Source organism: Topomyia yanbarensis, unplaced genomic scaffold (genome assembly GCF_030247195.1).
Source record: "Topomyia yanbarensis strain Yona2022 unplaced genomic scaffold, ASM3024719v1 HiC_scaffold_226, whole genome shotgun sequence".
In the NCBI taxonomy this organism is placed as follows: Eukaryota; Metazoa; Arthropoda; class Insecta; order Diptera; family Culicidae; genus Topomyia; species Topomyia yanbarensis.
The window spans coordinates 32459-56794 of record NW_026683411.1 but is presented as its reverse complement, the minus strand read 5'-3'; the positions used below and the strand labels follow the sequence as shown (position 1 = coordinate 56794).

Sequence of the window (24336 nt, the reverse complement as noted above, 5' to 3'; positions counted from 1 at the left end):
TGACTTTATATCACACCATATAGGTACGAACGAAGCAGATATCTGTTTACATTTTCCGCAGCGAGTGCACTATATGACATATGTGTGTACGTCCACAATCATCGATACTATACATAGCATTTTCGTTTGTTTTGAGTATGAATGAATTTTACGTCTTCAAGGCATCTGGCATTTTTTGGATGCTGCGGTATGCGAGCGGCACGCACCACGCATTGCTGGCCGGACTAAGAAGCTTAATGAGTCAAGGGAATATCGAGTACGCTTCAATGGATAAGTAGAGCGATGCGTTAACTACGTTTAGTTCATTGCTGAACGTGGTATTGCTCAGAGCTAGTCGCGATAGAATCCGGACGCCGCCGGTTGTGGTATATCCGTTCGTGGTTAAACAGAAGCGCGTTGAGTGTGAACTTTTTGTGAACTATACATTACCTGTTTAAATTATCAGTAGTGATATTGGAAAGGGATGTTTAAATTTTAGTTTCAATGAGAACAAAGTAAGAATGTCTATTGTGATTATTTGCAGGCAACTTCCAAGCATGACTCACGAGTATGTAGTGACGGAAAGCTGTCGAGTGTCTGTCTCCCAAGCATGAATAGAACACGAGCACTTGTGGAGAAAATTGAAGTTAATTGAATAAAAAAAATTGTTCTAATTGGAATCAATTGAATGCTTTCGAGTAGAGGTTCGAGTTCATTCAGGAAGGGTGACACGGATAAAGTCTGCGCGCTTCGTTGTGTGAAGATTGTACTTGTGTTCGTTGGTTGACTCTGGTGTTAATAACCGGAAAAGACTTTGATCTACAGGTCAATTTGCAATGCTGATGCGAATGATTGGCGATTTGTCATGGTTGTAGACCGATGAAACAGTAAACAGTTTTGTTTATATAATAATTGAACCAATATGATGACAGCAGCAGACAAGTGAAAAAAGCAATTGTTTCCGGCATTTTTCGAGTTCTTGCATTGCGTTGATAAGTGATGTTAGCAGCTAGTTGTTATGGAATTTTTTCACATTTCTCTGGCGGTTGAGCGGAACACGTTCTCTTCTCAATATTTTAGATCCCACTATTACTTGTATAGCGTATTTCGCTGCACTTCTTGTGAACATCGGAATAGATTGATAACATGGTATTACAGTAATGTTGAACTGTTCAAGTGACCTGGTATTAGGGTTACCAAATTATCTGAGAGTAAATTAAGGACACGGTTAATCTCGATCGAGATAAGTTGGAATGGTTTAGCTGCTGTCAACGATGTCGAAGTTCTAACAAATGGCAGTGCAAAAGTTTTAAGTACGAAATTATGGGTTCGAGACGGGCGATAAAGAATAAGAAAATATCGCAACTTGCATGGAACCTATGAAAAATTAAGCAATATTTTCATCAGAAAAGGTGCCAGTGAAATTTACAGAAAAGAATATCTCCAAAAACGTTTTTTGTCATATTTAGACCAGAACAATAAATCTACTATTTTGATCGGATTGAGCTTTCTAGTCACCATTCCAAGAGTGTGTTGGAATTGTATCAGGCTAATTTGGTGCATTTTGTCGCTAAGGAATTCGCCGAATTGGTCTGAATTCTAAAGAATGTAAATGACATACGTAGGACATGGATACAAATTGACAATACCGAATACGAGTACACAAGATCCCACAGCGTGAAGCGAAAGTTTAGAGATTTTTACCAAACAATGATTTGGTTTATTTACACAAAATGTGCTTCAGTCTGGCTTCTCCCTCTCGCAGGTTGATGAGATTGCCGGTATTGTAAACATCACCAAGCCACAATAGATTCTATATACAGTGTGTCCCACATTTATACGTTCACCCTGTTTTTTCGGTATAACAGTAAAGAAGCAGTATTCGTCAGTTGTAAAGCTCAAGAAAGCAATCAAATCATTCTAAAACAAACTTGGAGCAAGAAATATAGAAAATCGTAATGATAAAATGCCGAAGCGATCGAAACTTGTATTCAAAAATGATGGGAATTCGATTGACTGATAAATGTAATGTTGATTATTACCGGATATTTACTTGAATAATGCATTTTTTGGGAAAAACTATATTTTTTCTTAGTGAACGTATAAATGCAGGAACAACTTTTTTTTTACTTAAACTGCCATAACAAACAAACAAACAAACAAAACGCACCAAAGCTTCCAAATTTTGAGAAACATCGCAAATTATGCTTTAAAATAATCTTAGAAAATTTGGTGCAGTACTTTTGACTGAAAAAAAGTTAATCTGAGAAAATAGGATGAAAGGATAAATAAGAGACACATTTTTCACTTGAATTGCCATAACAAACAAACAAACAAGATGCATCATTGTTTCCAAACTTCGAGAAAAATCGTTGATTAAACTTTAAAATAAACACTGAAAATCTGGAACTGTTTGTGCGAATAGAGAAAAAGTTATCCAAAAAATAGTAGGGTGAACGTATAAAGGTGAGACACCACTTTTTTCACTTAAACTGCCATAACAAACGAACGAAACGCACCAGGGTTTCGAAATTTCTAGGAACATCGTTGATTAAGTTTTAAAACAAACACTGAAAAATTGGTGCAGTTTGCTTGAACGAAAAAAAAGTTATGCTGAAAAAACAGGGGAATGTATAAATGTGGGACACACTGTATTTATCTAAATATAAGGTCCTTCGTTCTTTTTAGTTTCTATTTGCACCAAGTTCTATTACTAGAGGTTAATTAGTTCTCACGTTAATAATCCATCAATCATTATGACTACTCAGGATTTATATAAGAAGCCCGTTTCAAGATGTTGATTACAATACGCCTCGATAGTGGTATATCGAGGAGGCCGGGAGGGTTGATGGGAACCTTTTTTCTGTTCTGTACTTTTTCTCTCTTTACCAGTTCACAATCTACAATCAAACAATAACAAATAGAAAATTGAGAATGGATGTGCTATGTGTGGTGGTTGGCTGTTCAAGTTTGCGATTTCACCAATCGGTCTCTTCCGGAAGTCTATCCTCGATTCTAGAAGCCTAGGTCCATGTCTTCAGCTTGACCAATTAAGAAAATGCGCTCATACCTATTAGACAACACGTCTCATAGCGACATGACCGGGAACCCTAACGATATAAGGGAACTCACGCTCAGCTAGAATCTAAATCGTACACTATGTTACAAAATCACGTCAGCATACAAACGTTTGAGCCCTTTGCGATTGGCCAAGCAACCTACGCCCACGATCTCGCAAATATGATAACACCCCGGTGATAAGGTGAACTTCTTAGCACTCATAAACTTACAAACGCGATCTCAAGCGGGAGGCGCTCGCGCGATCATGAAATTGCCACATCCGGCAGGCTCTATCCTCGGTACCAACAGTTTAGGTCCATGTCAAACAATGGGTAGGCAAGGTTAGAGACATAATCGAAATGAAGTAGAATACACTTAGGCTGTTAATTCAAATACTGCAATTTTTACTATCTTCTGCATGGTTGCATTAGAGGGATTCCATGAGAAACCAGCCGACCACGAAATATGACCATCGTCGATTCGAACGAGACGTTGAAGTTGAGTTCGGCTTATGAATCTCCTTGATTTTCTCTGACAATTGCAATGTTTTGATACTAGAGCAATTTTTTAAAAGGGCGTAGACATTTCTACGTGCGTTAATTTCATTTTTTTTGTTCGTTTACTGTATTTTATACAGCAAACTTTTTGAGAACGAGTTACAGGGAATTAACATTTCTGTACAAAAAAAAAACACATACAGAAAAAATGTTATGTCATTTCTCATAAAAACTAAAATTTGCTTGAGCTTGACCTTGAGCTTGTGCGACCACCCCTGGCTGCTACTCCGTTATCGATCTGGACTAGCTGAAGTTGCACAGGGAATCAGTAGATAATTATGCTTGGGAGTAGCGAAACATCTTTCAATGTGCAACTCCTGGTAATCCTAAAGTGTTTATTGATCAATACCGGCGCCGGCCAAGCCTGAACGTAGATCGCGGAAGGAAAGGGAAGGAATTGTTAGTCCGATACTTGCTTTTGTTAGAGGCCGCACTCCACAAGTATCACGGGAGGAGGATATTTTTGTTAGTTGAGTATAGAAGTTGGATATACTACTTCTTTACCGACGCCAGAGAGGTGATTCCACTACCTAGACTAGATATCGATCCACCAATTTCATGGACCGGGGACCAACGGCTTTACTTCCCTTCCGAAGGAAGACGTGACCACAGATTTTTTCACCTCAGAAAAATCTCAACGACCTCGGCTGGAATTGAACCCAGGCCAACTGGAATGGGTGACGGTCACGCTTACCACTCAACCACCGGCGCCGTCAAATAAAGTGAAAAAACATAAAATAAACCGGTCCTAATGTGGATCTACAAATCCCGTCATACATGTAGCAGTTATACAATGAATCTGGTTCTACTGATTGTTATAAAACTGTGTTTCTAGCAGCATATACGAGTTGTTATAGTTACATATACGTTAGCACACGCGACATACAAACGCACACGCGATCGCACGTTAACGTACACACGCTCGATTCTCTCGCCATAATACATAAGCAGAATAATTCGCTTTGCAGAACAACATAAATTACGTTGTCGAATGTAATGACGTTTCATACAGCATCCCAGTATATCATTATCACTTGCTCTGTATATGTATATGAAGCTGATATAACGCGTACATGCTTCAAGGATCTTTAAAGCATGTATGCTTTACCTATGCATTTAGTGCCATTATAGAGCAAATATTAAGCCGATATAATGATATCGCAATGCTGTGGGTTGATTCTTTATGCAACTTCTATGAAATTTATATTCGGCATATTTCATTTTATTCGACTATATGCAATATAGTCTAGACAGCAAAAGCAGCGCAATTGTAAGGGACGCGGTAAGGTTTCTGTTCGAGACTTACTAAAGTCAATTTTCATCAAACATTATTCATATCGTGTAAGAACGATATTCCGATAAGGATATCATTACAATGCATTAGAAGGGAGTCAATTACGGTTCTGAACAGGATTTTGATATTTTTCCTTTTTGTTCATCATACTGGAAAGGAATCATAAAAAATCGTTGCAAAATCGCATTGCAGAAAATGACAGTCAATTCAAACTTTCTAAAGTCATGCCAATATAAGGCTTCCAAAAACTTACATTTGTGCACTGAAGCTATATAATAGCATTAGTACCGCAAAAACGGGCTGTCAATCTCTGCACAGTAATAGCACAATATTTCGCCTTTTCTGGCTTAATACTGGCATTTTGTCAGAATATATGGGTTAATGGTTCTTTAGGACTGCCCCTTTAAGTTGATCTAAAGCAGATATTAGGTTACGTTATAAAGCCTTTTGATTACCTTGGTGGTAGCACAAACTAACGTAAGCGTTCAAAATACATGTCAGAATACGGGAAAATGGATACCGTGGGGATCGTGTGGTGAGAATGCATTCAAAAAAACATCCCCTCCTACCTGACCATCCAATACACAACGGAAAACCTTGCAAAGCAACTGCTCAGAAAATTTTATCTATTACGACCAAACCGCAAACGGTTGCTAATCCAATGCTTGCGGATCATGCAATAGCAAGTACTAACTTAACAGCGATCGTGCCACGAAACCCACTACCTTTCCCAAGTAACAACTATTGCGCCTAGTGCCTCTGAACCAACAACCAGCACCACAAATAAGCAATAAATGTCAACGAAGAGGGATTGGGTATTACATTTACTGTGTTTCAATAATTTCGTGTTCACTCAATAACGTCTTTTCGCTATCAGATTCTGCTTAAACGTTCGTTTTTTTGTTTGCTAGCACGCCGCTATTCCGCGCACTCTGTTCCGGTAGTTTTCAGTACACAGAAACGTTTGAGGATATCGTGGATAAATTTACGTGGTTGTCAAAAAATAATATTCTTATTTAATTTTCATTTAGCACAACTTTTCTGAACTTTCAGCACTAATAATTGAGTACTTTCATCAAACTGCTGTCAACATTTTTCGTAAACGATAACTGGAAGCGCTGTTCCAAAATAAATTGCATGTTAGGTGTTTAACTTCGCAGCACTTTAGCATGTACCTACCTACAATCAAATTTAAACGTTCTAAAGTTATTGTTGAACATAATAATGCTATAAACAGATTAGCCTCGTTTCTATCTATATGCGCATTGAAAGAGCTCACTGTTGTCCATCGACAAAAAGTGGAACAAAACATACAATTCAACGCTTTATTTACATTTCATCTTACTGCATATCTATCTTCATTTATGCCGTTCAGGGTGGGTTTCCAGTCAATTAAACTTTCATTTTCCCGTACATTAGTCTAGTTGCGTGGTCCAGTGGCAGTTATTTCCCTTTTCCATAATCGTTGTAAAAGGGACAGTGTTGGAAATGGAACCAAATAATGTAGGTTATTGATTGAAGATTGATTCGCGGAATGTGTGATCTAATGGTGACCAGCAGCGCTGCTTGAACCTGCGACTAGCAACCTGTAAAATGAATGAACAATGTTCGTAATGTTTTCTCGTCATCGCACAAAGCCAATTCGAATTCGTCGCACCCATTAACTTATGTACATCTTGAACCGAACGTCGTATCGGTTGACATTAAATATAGCATTGACGCACCTGATGCTTTGGCTTTATTGCTTTAAAAATAAAGTTTTGACATCATACCTTCTTATCAGTTTACTTGTCGTTTCACGGTTGTGTACCATTTGTGCATCGGGTTTGAGTTTGTGCCGATTGGACCATAGTTGTTTCCATAAATACACATATAGAACATCAGATCATCAGTGATGCAATTTCCAGCTTAAAACGAAGTAACATATACTATCGCTTGCGTAATGAGTGAGAAGTTGCCATACGATAATCAAGTGTGGATTTTTAATACGTGCGCCAAGTGCCAGTTGTTGTGTTGTAAAATCGCTGCACCATTGCTTCAAGTGGACTGACCCGGATGACGCTGGGCGGATTAATGTGTGGATTCAATTCGACGGAACTTTTATCGGTAAGATTGTAGTGTGATGGATATTTTAGTTATGAGTACACACTTTATCAGCGTTTCAGTTCCATGATCCGTTTGGTCTTATATTTAGGATGGTTTCAGATATGTGACAGTGTGGAGAAGTATTTCTTAATATGTCTCGGAATATAATACTATCCAAATCAATGAAAAAATATTAAATTTGGAATAATATTCAGTCCATTTAGCGGGGTCTTTGAAATTTTGCTTAGAAGGGAGATTCATCTTAATTATGTTTATAAAGTACTTGCTAGAATCGAGGAGATACGCAACCGTGGAAATCCAAAAATAATGCGACTTTTTAAGCAAAAAGTCTGCAACCAAAATATATCCATTTTTGAATGGTTTTAAGGGGGCGAGACTATTTTTCAATTTCCGAGCACAGGATGGCTAAATATATTGAGGTTTTTTGCACATTGCAAAAAACACTTTGGTCTTACAAAACAGTTTTGATGGCATGCAAAAATCGCTTAACCATTCTCCCCCATTTCCGCTCACAGTTCGATAGCAGAAAAAACACATAAATTAACGCTCCAAAAGATTTGTTTTGGGTGTATGGGAAACAGGGTTGCCATTATTTTTCAAAGAAAATCTGGCAGTTCAACTAAAAATGTCTGGTAAAATCTGGCACTTGAAAGCGACCTCAAAGTCATCGAAATTTTGTATATATTTTAGTTTTCATAGAACCTGCATCAATGGATTTTTGTAAAATTTGGGACATTATTACCCAAATTTCCAAAATGTGCGTGTAGCAGCTTCAAAAATTTAAAAATCTGGCAGAATGAGAGGTTTGTCTTTTTGTCTGGAAGCTGTCAAAAACTCTGGCTGTGCCAGATAAATCTGGCATAATGCCATCCCTGATGGGAAATACATATCTTTCATTCTAGGGTTGAGCACAACGACTTTTCGAACATTGATTTTTTGCGACAGCCTAATGCACAGCGACAGCCAAGTTGGAATATATTGGACAAAAGAACATCAGAAAACAAACTATACCACCAATATCAACGGCTTATTTAGGCCAATGGATGGACGGATGATGGAATTTGTCTATGTTCTGTATTATTTCCCACAACTGTACTTAATTTGATCTATAGTACACGAAATCTTTTTTGATACCTGAAACAGCGTATGGAATCTCGTGAGTAAATTGCGCATTTACTGCAGGTTTAAATTTATATTTCAGTTAACTCTTACGTCTCCAACCCCTATTTCAGTGAAAATATTAAATTTCAAAATAATGGTACTCACTGCGTTCCAACCAAACTTGATGCGGGTTTTTAGAAACGATCACAAAATTTGTCTAGTTTTAGGAACCAGGACCATCTTTCCGGAAATGGTCGTAGTTCCGGATATATTGTTGGGAGTACTGGGACCCCTCTTTCCGAAAAACTAAAAACTTTTGATTTTGTAAAACAAATGGTTTGTAAACATTATGAGGGTTTTTGGTCGAAATGACCACATCATAGGGTATTCCGGGAACCTGGTTCCTCCGGCAAAGAGGACACTTTTCATCCGGCTGTAAAATCAGTCTTTCGGCATGTCAAACTTTATGATTTTGCAAAACAAGTGCGCTGGATGATTTTTTGAAGGTTTTTGGGTCAAATTGGCCACATCCCAGGGTTTTCTAGGAACCTGGTTCCTCCGGCAAAGAGGACACTTTTCGACTGATTATAAAACCCATCTTGCGGCTAGGGTTCGCAGTACCGACCCATTTTGGCCGGAACCGGTACTGCAGTACTGAAGCGCCCAGTACCGATAGTACCGGTAAAGTACCGGTACTCGAATAATTTTTTCAAAAAATTCTCAAAAAATGCTTCAAAGAGAAACTGAATGCTCAAACTGATGTCTCAGTGCAGCAGAAGGTATTTTTCAAATGCGGCACATTATTTTATTTTGAGATCTAGGCCACTTTGAATTCAACAACAGCTAAGCGATGCGACTTTCGTCGAATTCAACAGACGGTAAATGTAAGAAACCCTATTATCAACAGTAAATCGAAGCCAGAATGTAATTACGTGTACGTTAGTCGCATTTCCTCTCGGCATTATCGCTTTGCTGTAAATTGGTTTCGACTTTTATGCATACCAAGCCTTTTAATATTCTGTAAACTATGAAGTTTAGCTGACTTTTCCGATCACCAAAAATTACGAACCGCTCCATTCGAAGCGGTACACCAACTCTAAAATTGTAAGCTACCAAATCACTGTTTTTTCTTTAATGGCCAAAGATTTAAGCGCAAACCAAATACAGCCATGACGTAGGCCACAACCTTATTACGCGCCTCCCAGTGAATAATTGGAGCCAATCAGAATATCGCTAGTAAAAAAAATTACTCTTATGCTAGATGTTATTTAGTAGACGATAGTTGAAATTTTATTTCGACCAAATAGTGCAGGAATTTAAACGATCAGTACAACAGAAGTTAGTAATATTTAACTTCAAGAATTATTATGATGATGGCTCCCCTCATTTCCCCACAAAGGCGTAAGCTGAACGATTTATCTAGAAGATAATTTAATATTTAATTTAAAGCCACCTTGCAGATCGATATTTAGAAACAGGTCTCGCTATAGAGTCTACATATTTTTCATATTTGTGTGGTACCGAAATCCCGATACTGGCTTTTGTTCAGTACCGATAGGTACCAATAATGGGTCGGTATTCCCGGGATTTTCGGTACCGGTATAACCGGTACCACAACCCTACTTCCGGCATGTCAAACTTTATGATTTTGCAAAACAAGTACAGTGGATGACGATTTGAGGGTTTTTGGTAGAATTGGCCACACCCTAGGGTATTCCGGGAACCTGGTTCCTCCGGCAAAGAGGACACTTTTCATCCGGTTATAAAACCCTCCTTGTGATGATGATGATTTTGCAAAACATGTGCACTGGAGAACGTTTTGAGGGTTTTTGGTAGATTTCGCCACACCCTAGGGTATTCCGGGAACCAGGTTCCTCTGTTAAAAAGGACACTTTTCGACTGGTTATAAAACCCACCTTGCGGCATGTCAAACTTCATGTTTTTTGAAAAACAAGTACAGTGGAGGAATATTTGAAGGGTTTTTGGACGAATTGGCCACACCCAAGTTATTCTGGGAACATAGTTCCTTCAGCAAAGAGGACACTTTTCATCTGGTTATAAAACCTTCATAATACAAAATATGAAATAAGTGCACTGGAACGCATTTTGTGGATTTTTTGGTCGAATTGGCCACACCATTCCGGTATTCCGGGAACCTGTTTCTTCCGGCAAATAGGACATTTTTCATACAATTATAAAACCCTCCTGCCCTCTCGCAGGTTGATGGGATTGACGGTATTGTAAACATCATCAAGCCACAATAGATTCAATAGAGTTATCTAAATATAAGGACCTTCGCTCTTTTTAGTTTTTATTTGCACCAAGTTCTACTACTAGAGGTTAATTAGTTCTCATGTTAATAATCCACCAAACATTATGACTACTGAGGATTTGATTTATATAAGAAGCCCGCTTCAAGATGTTGATTACAATACGCCTCGATAGTGGTGTGTCGAAGAGGCCGGGAGGGCTGATATGAGCCTTTTATCTGTTCTATACCTTTCCTCTATTTACCAGCTCATAACCAACAATCAACCAGTAACAAATAGATAATTGAGAAAGGATGTGCTATGTGTGGTGATTGGCTATTCAAGTATTAGTAGTGTTTGAAGTACTAATGTATGTCTCATGTGATGATCATAACTTCAGCTGTATCTTGTACCTATCTAATCTATTACGTCTCTCATATATTGTCTTTTATTTCTTCTTTTCGAGTCCTATACTGCCATTCTACACCCGCCTTCAGCTGGGTCAACAAAGATGGTGATAGTGAACGTCTTGACACTCACACATTCTCAAACGCGGTCTCAGCGGGAACCTACAAAAATGCCCTCGCGCACGCGATTGCGAATCGATCTCGTCCGGAAGTCTGTTCTTGATCCTAGAAGCCTAGGTCCATGCCTTCAGCTGTACCAATTAAGAAAATACGCCCATACCTATTAGACAACACGTCTCATGGCGACATGACCGGGAACCCTATCGATATAAACGATCCCACTCTCTGCCAGAATTCTAACCGCGCACCGAAAATTTAATATCAGACTCACGGTTCGCGCGACTATTCAAGAACACACGTTACAAAATCACGTCAGCACACAAACCTTAGAGCCACTCGTGATTTTCCAAGCAACCTACGAACTCGCAAACATGATTACACCCCGGTGATAAGGTGAAAATCTCAGCACCCATAAACTTACCAACACGATCTCAAGCGTTAACCTACAAACTCCCGCGCTCGCGTCATCGTGAATCGGGATCGTCCGGAAGTCTCTATCCTCGGTACAAACAATCTAGGTCCTTGTTAATTAATAAAAAAAATAATAAAATTGAAAAATAACTCCCATATCCACTAGACAAAACGTTCCATGGCGACATGACCGGAAACTCTAGTGATATGGGATAACTCTCTCTCTCTGTCAGAATGTGATTCGTACACCGAAAACTAAAGATCAGAATGACGGTCCGCGAAGATATGAAGCGCCGCAGGGTTTCAAAATCGAATTTATGCACGCGAAGTCACATACAAGCGAGCACACGCGACAAACACGTCAACATACGAACGCTTAAGCCCTTCGCGATCATCTACACACACCTATGCCCGAGATCGCGTAAACTTGATAACACTCCGGCAATTGTGTGAACGTTTTAGTACTTACGACGTTACAAACGCGGTCTCAAACGCGAACCCGCAAATGCGCGCGATCATGAATCGGTCACGTCCGGAAATCTTTAGCCTTCATTCTAGCAATTTAGGTCCATACATTCAGTTGGACCAATCAAAAAAAAAATAAAGCTCATCCAATAGACCACGCGTTCTACGGCGACATAAATGGGAATTCTAATGATATGTAAGAACCCACTTTCTTCTTGAATCTGAACCGTACACCAAAAATCAAAAATTAAGTATCAGATTCACGGTCCGCGCGCGATTATTCTAGAACACACGCGAATATGCGAAAGGCACACGGTTATGAAATAGAATTTATACACGCGAAGTTCATACACGTTAGCACACGCGACATACAAACGCGCACGCGACATACAAACGCACACGCGATCGAGCACGTTAACCTACAAATGTTCGAGCCCTTCGCGATGATACACGCGATCGCGAGTCCCTACGCCCGCACATACCTGAATCGTACAATGAATATCACATTCAGAAGGGTTTTTGGGCGACCCTCCTTGCGGCATGTAAAGCTTCATGATTTTGCAAAACAAGTGCACTGGGAGACATTATGAGGGTTACACTGCATAATATTTCGAGGTATTTTGTGCAAATTGAACACAACCCGAGCTTTTACCTGAACTTAATTCCACCGAAAAAGAAAACCCTTTTCGAACGGTTTCAAAACCTGTTTTGCCTACCATGTCAAAATAGTATCTCGTTTTCGACACTCTTTGAAGTCCTTTAGATTTCTCCGGGTAAATTATTTGATACGGTTATTTCCGGAAAGATGGTTTCTAAAACTAGACAAATTTTGTGATCGTTTTTAAAAACCGCATCAAGTTTGGTTGGAATACGCCAGAGTACCAGGAGGAATTGGGGTAAACAGGTTCACACGTTTCAGGCGGTCATTCGCGTCCACGATAATCTGGACTTTTATACATAAGAATTGCTACTTTTGATCAGTCACACTAACTTTGATCAGCCGCATTAAATTTTATTCCGAGTTATGTATTCAGTATTGAAAATAAACTCAAACGGAGCAAAACAAGCACGATACCTTACCGTACGGTCGTTGTATATATTAGCTATTTCAAAAAAGTCTCGCCTGGGAACATTTTTTGCTCATTGTGCATCGTTTGGAAGGTTCCTTCACAAAAGTAGAGTTCACCTCTTCAACTAAAAGTAATGAACCACTGCAGGAGCTTTCGATGCAAACACCGGGAGAACTCGACTGCTCCCGGCCGTTCGGAAAAGACCCGGACTTTTTCGCCCAGTAGTAACAGCAGTGTACAGATTTTGTGCAGCGAAGACAAATCGATTTAGTTATTACTTGGTGCACTTATGTACTGCTCTGTCTGAAAAAAAATAATTTAATCCAAAATACTTGGAAACACCTACTTAAACTATGAGATCATGGGTATAAAACTTCCATCACAGATGTGAAAAACTCAGAATGCAATTTATGAGAAACGAATTTCATTAAAATTCAACTAACAATATGTTTTATGGTAAGCATTTCAAATAGATGTATTGAAGCTTTCATATTACAAATTGTATTTACTTCTTGCTTGATTGCAAATAAATCTCCAGTTCTGCTGCTGAAATTGTACACATTTATCAAATTAAGCTAATGGCAACATTTTTTTTCCTTTTCAGGTAAGATTTCGGATTTACTCATATTTGTTGGTAAGTAAATAATTTGCGTGCTTCATTTCGAAGACACGAGTCAGAAAAATAGTGAATTTTTCTTTTATACTGTTTTAAACGTATTGGGGTTATTTGCTATTCGTTTTGCTTGTTTATTGATGACCAGACTATCTCATTATCGTCGAACGCTATCGTTATTATTAAGAGGATGGTCCGCTTCACAATATCGAAAAATCTAGTTTTCTCAATACTGGGCAGCTAGAAAGAAACCAGTAAGTTTCCATTGAATTAGATGTAACAAAAAGCATCCATCAAATATAACGGAATATTATGTGAGATTTGAAAATTATATGATCATAGCGTCATTAGATAAAAATGAAAACCGGCCATACTTAGCCACGAACTGGCAACCATTTCCTCATTGAGCAGGCCTCTTTACTAACTTACTGCGTTACTGTGCGTAATTTTACAACTTGCCCAACTTTTTTCTAGCGCGTATAGGGTTTCTAAAATATGTTATCTTTAGATTGTTGTCGTCAACGAACAAGAAAAATATATAATATATATCAAAACTTTATTTTTCAACTTTAACTTCAAATGTCCCTGACAACACTAATACAGCGAAATCTAATCAGTCTAAGTGCGAAGCATTGCATTTGAGTACTTTTACGGCGTTCACATGAAGCACGCGCATCTTACTAACAAACAACATCTTACTAACAAACAACACGGTGAGTCAAACCGCGAAGAGGATAATACAAACTGTTCATATTTTTTTATGCGATCTAAGATTTGAGGTTTGCCACACAGAAAAAAATTCGTTCATAAATTCATGGAAAAAAGCTCACGATTTCGTGAACTGAACGATTTACGAAAACCGGATCCTGAAGTTATAAATAATAAATTTCGTATTTATGAATCTATTCTTGTTTCCAAACAACTAGTTCCGAATACAAACACATCTAGTTCACTACGAATACAACGCATTCGAATGTTTCTTTGGATTACTCTGGTTGTTCTCTGGACATGTTTAGTTTGTGTTATGATTCTTGTTCATAGTTAGGGGATATACTGATTTGCATGAACTACATCAACTAGAAGTGCCGACAGTTAAACGATGTTCATGATTTCAGGAACTTTATTCGTAAGTTCGTATTTCTCTGGCAAATTAGCGTGGTTTATATTCATGATTTCAGGATTTTACTTAGGATTTTCGTAATGTCTATTCACGTTATCGTGATATTTTAAGTATGAGTAAAGTGATTCATGTTCGTGATTTCAGGATCTTAGTCATGAGTAATGGGATTTAAGTTCATGATTTGAGGATTTTAGTCACGATTTTTGACTTCGGATTGATAATCGATTATCACGCCAGAAACATCAGTTTAGATGAATATCCACTGCACAAAATGCAACATGCATATCAGTGCGGAAAATCACTCTGCTTCACGATATTGTTTACAACATTGAGAAGGCCTTCTCGCTCAAGCAATCTAGCTTCGGTGTATTCCTAGATATTAACCCATTCATGCCCATGTTGTTTGTGGACAACAACGTTTTTAAACAGCTATAACTTTTGATTAAGGCAAGATTTGCTCACAAAAACAAGTAAGGCTAATAAATGTGACTATTGGTTTTCATTTGAGTATTAACGGTTACAAGGATCAGCTCTAGAACTGAAGTTATTGCAGTTAGTCTGATTGAACTCCGATGGAGCAGTACTGCCAGGGACCGTTTACGTTGACGACGGAAAATAAATTTTTCATATAACTTCGTTATGTTGCAATATTAGTGAAAATGATAAGACTTATCAATTTAGACTATTTTTGGCTACGTTTTCCACGCAGTTGGACTATTGTAAATATTTTAGGAGAATTGTAGTGAGCATTGGAAGGTAAAAATTGAGCAGCTTGTAGCACTGCAAGGAAAGCACCTACCTTTATGAAAAAAGGTTTTTCGAGTTTCTTGATCCCACCGTTTTAAAGGAAAAATAGTTTTGAAACCCGACATGCACTAGAAAAAAGTTGGGCATGAAAGGGTTAAGAGTGCTTTTAACTGTGTGTCCTTCCAGTATATTCGGGAAACGACGCGCGGTCATGGAGTATCTGCATGTATCTTGGGTTGGATAAACGCAATGCTTAGTAACCGCATTCTTTGCTCGTCACTGAGACTGGCAGATATAAAGAAGTTGTGTATTTGTGGTCCTTCTCAGAGTGGCCTTCTGGCATCTTTGCTATGGAACCAGGATGCCGACGGTTTGTTGGAGAACCTCAATGAGGTTTAATTTCCAACCTACGGGTTTTCTGACGACTACCAAATACTAATTACTGGACTTTGCATCGGCACAATCTTTGACATTTTACAACAAGGATTAAGAGCTGTTCACAAGTTAAATTATTAGTTAATCCAAAGAAAACTTCAATTGTTCTTTTCACGAAGAAGCAGATAACAAACGGCAGGGTTCGTCCCTTGTAGAGATGGTCGGGTTTCAATTTTTTCGAACCCGAACCCGACCCGAACCCGAGCGCATGAAAATTTAAAAACCCGAACCCGACCCGAGCCCGAAATTATAAAATTTGAAAAACCCGAACCCGACCCGAGCCCAAACATTTTAAAACTTAAAAACCCGAACCCGACCCGTACCCGAGAATGAAAATTTTGTAAAACCCGAACCCGACCCGACCCTAGAATTTTAAAATTTGAAAACCCGAACCCGAAAATTTAAAATTTGAGAAGCCCGATCCGAATCCAACTTGCTAATACGGAGAATCAACCAAAGATCTCGAAGATTTTTAATTCTAGGCATCCGAGCTGGACCCTTGACTCATCTAAGAATAGTAGAATCACTCGAATACGCATTGAGTTATATCTGCATTTGGAAAAACAAATCACTACCGAGTAGAATCCGCATTTATATTTACTATTATTGAACGTCAAATTTGTAACGTGCTGAGAAACTTGATAAATCATTGATATCTTAACCGGCAATTAAGTTAAATCGGCGGCCAACTCATGAGGAAACAGAAAGCTTAATGGTCACAGTTTCTAACAACCTTGCCCGTCGTAATTAACCAAAATTTCTGATTTTTTATCAGAAACCATTCCTGCAAGGCAGTTTCGTATAGTTTATTACATGTATTAAATTAAGCTATGGCAATTGGCAAGTCGTATTCGACAGTTTACATGACGTCACCCAAGTTACTGGTTGGAACGGTCAACCCTGTATCGAAGGGTATCAATCATTTTCTGACGTTATTTTATGCTTCAGATTAAACGGTATGCGCGCCAATAGAGATGCTTCGACATCTCCAATGGAGCTCTCGGAACGACTCAAAACTTAAAAATCCGTTAATGGCTTCAACAGAACACACAAAATTTTTGCGATCATTTCGTTAAGTTCGTGGAAATTCATGTATTTTTATGAAGGAATCCGGATCATGCAACAGCTCAGCCCGGGAACAATCTGACAGAAAGTGTTTGTATCATATATGTACCACTGATTTAATAATGGTGCTATTATCCCATCACCATATGAGTGTCATGAACAACGAAACCTGGCGGAAGTGAAGCTAGGTTTAGGTCTGATGGAACAAAGACAGTTTCTAGAAAATAAATTTGGCCTAAACTATCTGCTTTTAAAAAAATAATGTACCCTTTTTAAATTTGAGCCGCCATAATGACACCAAAGTACCACCAAATTTATGAGTCCAGTCCTTATTTTTCCGTTGCAGTTTATTGCAAGAATTGCAATAAATCTTTATCATAAACCAATTTGATTATTAAACTTCCGTGAAGGCAGGTACAACCTATTTGTTTCATTTGACCAATTTAACAGTGCTTGCTTAAAGTTTGTTTGGGGTACAAATGTACCCCACAAAACCGTTAGCGTTAGTGTTTTGTCATGTGTACATAATTCAAAAAAAATTATATATATATATTATTAAAAGCAAAATATCGATACATAGTAAGCGAGAAACTTGTGTAAAATTGTATAAGTATCAACTTTGCTGAATAATAGTATCTGTTATTTGGTATAAGAAAGCACTATAGCAAAGCAACTAGAAAATGCGTTTGGATCGGTATCGTAATTTTTGCTTTTGCGGATGAAAGAGTCAAAACACATTCGTGAATATGATTTGTATATACTATGCAAGACGCATCATTCGAATCGTTATCTTCTGCAGCCCAGGCTCTGGATCATACTTACTTTATATACACGTACAATGCACCGGCTCTACCTTTTCCTTCGACGCCTTCCTGTTTCATCTCTGTTACTGCATATTGCTGTATTTTTAACGTTTGTATTGGCGTTTGGTTTTAAAAAAGCATCGGAATAAATATACTTTTTGACCGGTTTTTGAAAAAAATTGTTCAAAAGGAAATTTAATAAGCTTTACAACGTCGTATAAATGGTCAAAATCGATTTGAAACTACCGGAGTTATAGCAATATGAAGAAAAAAAGAGAATTTTGACGTATTTCAAAGACTTGTTCTATACAAAATGAAATATTACCTAATTAAATAGCCAAAACACGAATATTTTTAAACAGGTTACTTTACGAATGATTTTAGAATAAAACTATCCAATTTAATTATAAATTTAATAAAAATTAGACATACTAGAGCGATTTTCGTTCTGGGGTACGAATGTACCCCACAAAACCGTTTACATAGAGAAAAAGTCGCCGCGGTCTAAGTATCGGTTTTAAAGTACTTGTCGAAATTTATATTCCATTATAGAAAGTTGAACCGATATTTTCTGATAAATTCCTGTTGACTTGGTTTATTACTAATTATCATGAAAAATAATGCGCAAAGAGATTTTAGATGTGAAACACGTATTGTTGAATGATCTTTCATGAATGTTCGTTTAAAAAAATAAATAATTCAGGCAGTTTGCGAATCTGAAGAGACGGAATTTTATGCAAGAATGAAAAAACACAATATTTGAGCACCAGAAAATACGACGAATTCTAGCGATTCAGAGGTGCTAACATTTGGTACGGTTATATGTGTCATCCATTCGTATTACGAAGTATAATTCACTACTACAAAAAAGACTGCGTTTTGTGTATAGACGCAAACAGTGTCCTGAAATGGATGGGTTGTTTTGTTCAAAACCCGAACCCGATCCGACCCCGATAATTCCTAATTTGAAAAACCCGAACCCGACCCGAGCCCGAAAGTCCAAAATTTCATAAACCCGGACCCGACCCCAACCCGAGAATTTAAAATTTGAAAACCCGGAACCCGACCCGAACCCGAGAAGCTTAAATTTACAGAACCCGAACCCGACCCGAAACCCGTCGGGTTAGGGTCGGGTCCGGGTTTCGGGTCCAAAAACCCGAACCCGACCATCTCTAGTCCCTTGCAGTCTTTGACTCTGAGCTACTGTGTGCAGATTAAGTTAAATACGTTGGAGTTGTATTGGATTTTTTTGATTTGATCTGCTTACATTGAGTTTAGAGTTAAGAAAGCATGCATGGCCTTCGTGCAGTGCAGGCGGACATTCGGAAAGACCTGGGGTCTCAAACCATCTATTGAATTTACACTGCAATTGTAAGTCCAATTTTATCATTTGAATGCTAGTATGGTGACAGAGGGGAGAGGTGATGACGGTTTAGTTGAAACTAAACCATCTGCTAAGAATGGCGCTCATGGCGTTGACTGGTGCTTTCACCTCAACTCCGACTTCTGCCCTTAAGGACCTTCTAAATATTAAACCATTACACATACACCTTAAACAAGAAGCACATTCATGTACCTAGAGACTGCAGGTTACTAGACTTTGGAACAGTAACCATGTTGATCTTGCTACCATTCAGTTAGTAGTGGAACGGCAAATGACCCACAGAGGTTAAAGCCACGAATTAACAACAACAACAGTGGAGTGACGTGATGATGCTGGTGTCTACTGTCGTGAAATGAGATCAGAACAGAGTCGCTCGCTAGGTAGATACTGTACTGTATTCCAAGCAGAAATCTTCGAGATTTTGTGCGGGGTACAATCGGCCCTTCAACAGAGCTTGTCCGGCAAAGTTATAAACTTCTGCTCCTCTATTTAGGCTGCAATCAAGCTCAGATGAATCACGGTCCAAGGTAGTGATCGCGTGTAGAACCCAAATCGAACAACTTAGCATGCTGACCAACTCAATTATCACATTTATCAATTATCACATGGCAACTATTCAGCGCGTTGAGTCTTTTTCATGTGACCTTTGTGAATCCGACTACGGAGCCTCATATCATCTGATATGCAACTATCTAGCAGTAGCGCAATTGCGATTTCGAGTTTTCGACCGTCCTTCCATAGACGACACCATGTTTGGACGACTGAAACTTAGAGACATACTAAAGTTTTTTTTTATCAAATGTGGTAAAGAGCTTTAGGCTTATTCGCAGGTGAGTTGAATTGCTTGTGAGGTTAACTTACCTGCTGTTTGTTTTTTTTTTGTTTTTGTGCTGTTATTTTTCCTATTCTTCCAATTCTACTTCCCCACACCGCCTTCTCTTTTCCTTTCGCTCAGGAAATGATGAAAACACACGGCAAGGCACAAATACCCGACTACATACGGGGAACGTGCCATTTAAGCCAATATATTCTGATTCCTGATTCTTGATTTTTCTATTTTTTTGGTTCATCGAGTAACTACAAGTCTAAGCTTCACAAATCTTGAATTTCCTGTGTCAGATAATTTTATCAAGAGTTATGGTTTTCGCCGCGGCGCTCCTCGACGTAGAAATGGTTGGACGTCTACTCTTGGAACGCACGTATGCGTGGCTCTGGTTGACCGAAAATATTTTTTTTCGTGCGCGATGAATTAACATTACACAAAAGATCCATTGTAGAAAAACTCATAGTAAGAGAACTGCGGAGAAAAAAACAGCATTTTTGGCAACGAATACCCCGGCATTGTATGGCAAAACGTCCAATGTTATAAGGATAGGCAATGTTCGACTGGATTCGTTTTTTGACAGCTAAACGCGAATCCAATCGACCCAAAATGGAGTCTCCGCAGTTCTCTTTCTAGAGTTTTTCTAATCCATTGTTGCCTTGCCTACAAAATCGTAAAACAAAATATTTTACAGACACCCCTTTTAATCTTGACGTAATTCTTTAAATCGCACATTTGAAAAATCTGAACACCCCTTTATTTTTTAATGGATCCAAAACTAGAAGGAAACTTTTCCGAAAACATTATGGATCTAAAAGTAACTATTTGGTCGTTAACATTTTCGTCTTCCTAAACACGGCTTTGGGACCATAGTGCACGGCGTGTGGGCCGAATATACCGGAAAACAACAATAGCAAATACATTTTGGCTCGATTCATCCAACCTGCCGTCTCTTTCGTTTCATACAACATGTCCTAACTTTGCTTTGTGAATGTTATTTTTATTCGTTGAAAATAGCGGTGTAGGTTTATGTGTCCTAATTATACGTTTCGAGAAAGTAAAAACAAAAGAAACTGGCTGATTATTATTCACTAAAAAGGACTTTGATAAGATGACTATTAAGGGGCACGTCTTGGTTTCGTGCCGGTCTACTGATGAACCAAGACACATGCGAAATGAATATTTTTATTGCTAATTATTATTTGCCAGGTTTTTTGCAGTGCAATGTTTACTGTACCGAGGGTTGACTGCTAAATTGTTTGCATACATTTAAATAAAAGAACCCTTCCTCGAAGCAAAATAAGTGCTTCTCTTTCCTTGGTAATAAATGCTCGCATAACGTATAGCAAGTTCAACTCGATTGATTCACCTTTCTAGAGAAACCTAAAAATATGCCTTGCTCCAGCTGCTACCGATGATTTCTTACCGCCTTTCAAAATGTTCTAACTCACATCTCTGGCAACTGCCGCTGTCAAAGGCGATGAGTAACATTTGTTGGAATTAAAGCATGAGTCGTGTTCTATTTACCGGTCTGTCCATACGGAAGAGTTGCTATAGACAATTCTACCTCTTCCAACGATGTGGCAGTCCTAATGTTGATCTTGACCGTTTGAGAAAAGCAGCAGCAACAGGTTGCGGGAGGCAAAGAAGTAGGGAAAGTATTTAATACCGGCTAAGTTTTAGGCACACGCGGGGGTTGAACACATGTCTTTAATACTGAAACCCCGAACAGTTACCTGCTGCGGTTTCTGATCCTTTGTTGCACACTGCAGCTCAAGAGAATCCGGATAACTGCTTCTGTGATCCTCCTATGGTCAATCTCTATTCCCATAAAATCGTGATGGGATGCCATTTAGTAGTGTACAGTAATTGTTTGATACTAGTTCGAAGCGATTTTACTAGCAGACGCGTTATGAATCGTTGGAACTGCAGTGTCCTAATGATCACTGTCCCTAACGCACCCGGCTGATCGGGGATCGTCCGTCCGCAAACCCGCCCTCCAGCGCGCGAGAGTATTGACTGACAGCAGGTTAGAGGGAAGTTTTTTTTTAAAGAAAAAAAGTTTTACGTCTTATAGCTACCCTTCCTTCGGAACGGAACGGGACCGTTTGCAGCCGGCAGTGCAGGTTTTGGCACTTGCTTTGGTCTGCTGGCTTGCGTTTCCGTAGAAGAAATTTGTGAGTCCAATCGCATACATGTATGTAGTGCATGCTAGTTTGCGCGGGTAGCGTGGACGGCCGGCATTTATTCCTTTTTCCTTCTGCCTTCTTAGACAGCACCTTAGCACTGCATTTCGCGTGTCTTGATCCTCTCCTTTCCCGGCCGGCCGCGCATTCGTTCGGCAAAGGAAGTCAGTTATGGTTTGCTAGTTGGAGAGGGGACTTGATCGCCGGATACGATCAGGCTGAGTCAGTAGTTTACCTGTGGACGTTTGTTGTGGCGGATCGAAATTCGGAAGTAATGAAACGGTGCGTGCTGGAGATTCGCGAATGTGCGTTCCTGGTTGACCTCTCGTGGCAGTTTCGCGTGCGAATGTGATTGGAGAAAGGAAGATGTGCAATTTCAGTGATAGTGTAGTGTGTATATTTACGAAAGCTACCATCCAAAGCAAAATCTTTCAATCGGAAAGAGAGAGTTCGTGCCACTTTACTAGCTAAACCTGTTGGTGCATCGATTTATTGCTTTTGCGGTGACATATCTTAATCGAAGGTTGGCTCATACGATCGCTATTGGAAACAAGAGAGATTATCGTACGTTATGGACGACTAGTATGAATCATAAGCACCATCATTGCAATATCTTTGAGTTGGCTCATGCGTCATCGCATATCGCATGGCTGTTGGAGGGGATTGTCTAACTTGTTCTGAATCTCAACTTGTCGAAAGAGGTGGAATAATCAATAATTTCAAATACAGTAGCGTCGTAGTGGTACAGTCGTCGCACGTTCGATCTCCGACTCAGTGTCAGTCAATTAGGACACGTTTCTGTGAGCTTTTTGATCCGATTTTTTCCGCCTATTGAATTCGGTAAAGATATGATTATGTAGAAGATAATTAAATTCTGATGAACAGAGCACTCTGATTTCTGTCAATCAAAAATAACATTATATGACGTGAAAGACAATTTGAAGAAATATTAAAAATGAAATTTGAAGAAACGAGAAAAATTTGCCTGGACGAGTTAAAGACATTCTCCACGGCTACACTCGTCCGTGCGCTCGCAAACCTGTTGGCGCTCCTGTTTGTTCGACTCCGTATCTTCAAAAACACTGAATTGCCTTCCAAAAGTCTAATGGTATATTCTTAAATAGTTATTTACATATGAAAACTTGAAAATATGCATGTATTTGAATGATTCTTGCAGGTTAATATTGCTCATTCTTGAGAAAATATACTTTTGCATACAAAATATTAAAATATGAAATTTAACCGAAGACACGACGCTTTTCAATAACCATGATCTTGAGTTACAGAAGCTTAAAAATTTGCTCACGAGCATATTTTTAAGCTTATTTTAAGCACCCTAGTAGATGACATCCAAATGCATGTTTGCATCAACAAACAGCACTCGTCTTTCGCGAGAAGACCACAGGATAAATCTTTTTCCTAATGTATGTAATTATGTATGTTTTTAAACAAGTCCAACTGATACTGAGACTTAATGAACTAAGACTCAGGGTCTCCAGTGTTATAAGGCTTTTGTTTGTTTGGGAGCAGGGAAAAACCCGCTGGAGCTGAATTTTGTTTTAACTCTTTCCAGTAGGCTTATGTTATGTCCTCATCTTTTATAACAACAGATAACAGACATTCAAATGATACATGTCGACACTTATAACTTACAAATAAAATTAACAGCATAATCTTAATAACTAGAAACTAGCACTAGGCTACAGCTAACAAGATAGAAACGATTTCTTGACAGCACGATACGAATGAACCATAATTTGCTCTGACTACCGGCATGCGAAAGAAAGGATGGGTTCGAGGACTACGACGACGAATGTCGATGTCCAAAAGTTGTAGAAGTTCGGAGCAGTCGATTCGAGATTGCAGTAGATCGGCAATGAAAACGGCCTTCGAAACATTCCGGTGTACTTACAGGAGATCGAGGTCAATAAGCTTACAGCGATCTATGTAGCTCGGTAGGTTCAGTGGGTCCCTCCATGGGTTTCGACGAAGTGCGATACGAACAAATTTGCGCCGAAAAGCTTCAATGCGTTGAATATCTTTTTGGTAATAAGAAGTGCCCAGACTGTATTGCCATATTCGAGTGTAGAGCGGACCAAAGCACAATAGAGTACTTTTCAACAATGTATGTTGGTAAAGTTCTTAGTGACCCTCAAATAAATCCTAGCAGCTTAGAAGCCGTAGAAATCGTGTACTCAATGTGGCGCTTGCAGTTTAGTTTGGAATCTAAGTAGGCTACCAAATCATTAACAGCTGATCCCGTTTGAGAACGTTTTATGAAATATTGTAGTCGAAATTAACTTTCCAGTGGATATAACCGAACGCTTGAAGGCATTTAACA

The 24336-nt window shown here is 38.8% G+C and overlaps 1 protein-coding gene and 1 long non-coding RNA gene across 2 annotated transcripts in view; both read left to right on the top strand.

Moving 5' to 3' along the window:
* The first annotated feature begins 323 nt into the window (after positions 1-323).
* Positions 324-6996, top strand: LOC131694994 (uncharacterized). Its single transcript, XR_009306578.1, has 2 exons — positions 324-494; positions 6722-6996. It is a non-coding gene; the product is annotated as an uncharacterized LOC131694994 (long non-coding RNA).
* Positions 6997-22100: 15104 nt separating this feature from the next.
* LOC131694996 (uncharacterized) overlaps positions 22101-24336 on the top strand; it is a gene marked incomplete at its 3' end in the record, with an annotated part of 33947 nt that continues 31711 nt past the window's right edge. Inside the window, exon 1 of the mRNA XM_058983533.1 lies at positions 22101-22518. The remainder of the gene's footprint in view (positions 22519-24336) is intronic.